Here is a 3,259-nt window from a genome sequence, read left to right on the forward strand (position 1 = left end):
ATGTAACAGGATTACAAGCGTTCCGACGTTCCCCATCCGGAACATTGAAGGGGAAAATCTGCAGCTAAAATAAGCTTTTATGTTTCTACAGTGATTTTTAATTGAAAAATGTCTGCATAAATAAAATATATATAAAAATATATTTCTTTTCATCAGAGTACAGAGAGACCTGGCACTTAATGAGGAGGGGGTGGGGTGGGGGGATTAATGGAGGGTTAATTACAGTAGAAAATCAGCCTTCAGTATCACACTGTAAATTTGAATTTAGAGTTTGACATATAATTATTATTTCCTTACTATGGACCCCCCTCACCCCCCCTCCTCCCCTCAAAGTTGGCTGACATCACATAGCGTGTGGACTGATTATGATTGAGGGTCTAGGGGTGGTTGGGTGGTGTAGCATGATTGTCCCCCCACTCAAAACAAGCAACGAACGCTGATTTAGTGATGATAATGGGTTGCCATTATATAGATGTATATCATTTTTTTTATTTATGATTTACGTAATCCATAAAAAATCCTAAATAATTTCACAGTTCAAATTAACAAACTTAATTTTACTGAAGTGAGGTGCAGTTACTGGAAACACGAGTAAAACTGTGCGTATGCATACAGTATGTAGATGTGTGTTGGTGACGTGTTGACCTAACGTCCCTCCCTCACTCCAGCGCGGACGGCGTCTACGAGGTGTCCTTCTACTGCAACGCCGTGGTCTCCAACACGGGCGACATCTTCTGGCTCCCACCCGCCATCTACAAGTCCGCGTGCGCCATTGAGGTCAAGAACTTCCCCTTCGACCAGCAGAACTGCACGCTCAAGTTCCGCTCGTGGACCTACGACCACACGGAGCTCGACCTCATCCTGACCAGCGACTTTGCCAGCCGCGACGACTTCACGCCCAGCGGCGAGTGGGACATTGTGTCGCTGCCCGCCCGCAAGAACGAAGACCCCGATGACATCACCTACCTGGACATCACCTACGACTTCGTCATCAAGAGGAAACCACTGTTCTACACCATCAACCTGATCATCCCCTGTGTCCTCATCACCTCCCTGGCCATCCTGGTGTTCTACCTGCCCTCCGACTGTGGAGAGAAGATGACCCTGTGCATCTCCGTCCTGCTGGCCCTCACTGTGTTCCTGTTGCTGATCTCCAAGATAGTCCCGCCCACCTCCCTGGCAGTGCCCCTCATAGGTGGGTGGTGGGTGTGGGGGCGTGATAAGGGCATGGTTAGAACTTTCTAGTTGTTCTATGAAGTGATCGTACATTGCGTGTGGTAACCTGCCCTGTCAAACTGTATGTTTTGTATTTTGGGCATATGCTGGAGTGTGTTTGATGCGAGCGTATGTTTCAGATGGGGGGGGGGACAGTGTATGTATTGACCAGACTGTCTTCTGACAGGCAAGTATCTGATGTTCACCATGGTCTTGGTCACCTTCTCCATCGTGACCAGCGTGTGTGTCCTAAACGTGCACCACCGCTCGCCCTCCACCCACCGCATGCCCGACTGGGTCAAACGCCTCTTCCCTCGTCCGCCTCCCTGCCTTCCTCTTCAATGCGCCGCCCAGGGAGCTCCAACATCCGCGAGAGACTCCGCAGGAAGTACGGCAGCACCACCGGCGCCGGTAGCGGGGGCCGCCACGGGCTCGGCGGGGAACAACAGCGCCCCCAGAGGCGGGGAGAAGAAGACGCACTCCGACATCAAGCTGGGTGGGATCAAGACGAACGCGGACTCCTTCTACGTGAACGAGGACTCGGCCAAGAAGTTTGGCTGGAAGGTCGGGGACGTGTCCGACGGAGGGCCGCCGGAGTTCCGCCGCCGCGTGGCCATCCAATGGGACGCCGACATGGACGAGGCAGTGGATGGCGTGAGGTACATCGCCGAGCACATGAGGACGGAGGACGACGACGAAGGGGTGAGGAGGAGTGGGGGGGGGGAGGAGGAGGGGGGCATTTCTGGCATGATCTATTATTTTCTTAGTGCTCTTCCCCTTGATTTCACCTCTCTCTGTCATTCCATATCCCTATCAATTCACCCTTTCTTTCATCTCTCTTTCCAACTCTTGGCCCTCTCGTTATTTTTAAGATGACTTAAAGTTAATGTGGTTGTGTAAAAAAAATTGCCCCCCACCCCCCTTTCCCTCTCTTTCTCCATATTACTCCTCCCTACTCAGATCATCAAGGACTGGAAGTATGTTGCGATGGTGATCGACCGCCTCTTCCTCTGGATCTTCATCGTGGTGTGTGTGACAGGCACGCTAGGTCTCTTCATGCAGCCGCTCTTCCAGAGCTACAACATACCCACGGCCGACGACGAGTGAGTAACGTGTTAACTGTACCCCAGGAACGAAGGTTCCTGTTTTATAAATGTTGCAAATGAAACACCATCCTAGCTTGGTCGCCTGTAGACACAGAACTCGTCTTATTGACTTATCGACTTATTTGTCTATTGCATACTTTCTTTTACAATCATTCTTTCTTTAGTTCTGAATTTGTTATTCTTCTTCCTTTGTCAGATTAGGAGATTTCTGACAGCCCCTGGGACCTAGCCAGGGAGACCCTGTAGCAAGCTAACTTACAGCTGTCAGAGGAACTGTGGAGACCCCCTGCGTGACAAGGCTATAGGAGGTTCCAGGTGCCCCCTCCTGTTATCTGCCTTCTCAACAGACTTCATAAAAACATTAGCTAAGCATAACGATGATGATGTAAAGACATTACTGCACCACACCACTGTGGGTATCGCGTCAGAACCTTTTTATGTCTTTCTCTCTCACGCTCCCTCTGTTGCTGTTTCTGTATCTCTCTCTTAACTCGCTGAGCCCCACCTAGGAAGTCCATTTTCTCCTTCTGTCCTGTCCTCATGAAGTATTAACAGGTTATATCTCCAGTGTATCTCTCTCTCCCATCTCAACCACCCCCCACTCTCAGCCTCCCTCTCTCTCTTAACCTCCCCCTCTCTCTCTCTTGTCATATCTCTCTAGAACTCTCAGCCCAAGTGCGTTTTCACTCTCGTCACACTCCGAACTGTGTTTCCCACTCAAGCTGTGTAGTCACTAATGCATTGTCTTATTTTTGAAGAATGTGCTTTCTCTTACTTAACCCTAGTCTCTGTCTCTCCCTTGCCACCCCTCCCCCCTCATCCCTCAATGCCATATCACTTCAAAGGCTGATAGGCAGGGATTGCCTAAGACTCAGAGGTCAAAGTAAAGCGCCATGTGTGAAAAATGACTTATATTTGTATTACAATATTACCTTTGG

At 49.8% G+C, this 3,259-nt stretch overlaps 1 pseudogene; it reads left to right on the plus strand.

The window, feature by feature from the left end:
- Positions 1-660: 660 nt before the first annotated feature.
- LOC136956417 (neuronal acetylcholine receptor subunit beta-2-like) lies at positions 661-2,564 on the plus strand (annotated as a pseudogene).
- The last annotated feature ends 695 nt before the right edge of the window (positions 2,565-3,259 follow it).

The sequence above is a fragment of the Osmerus mordax genome, chromosome 14, assembly GCF_038355195.1.
Source record: "Osmerus mordax isolate fOsmMor3 chromosome 14, fOsmMor3.pri, whole genome shotgun sequence".
Lineage (NCBI taxonomy): Eukaryota > Metazoa > Chordata > Actinopteri > Osmeriformes > Osmeridae > Osmerus > Osmerus mordax.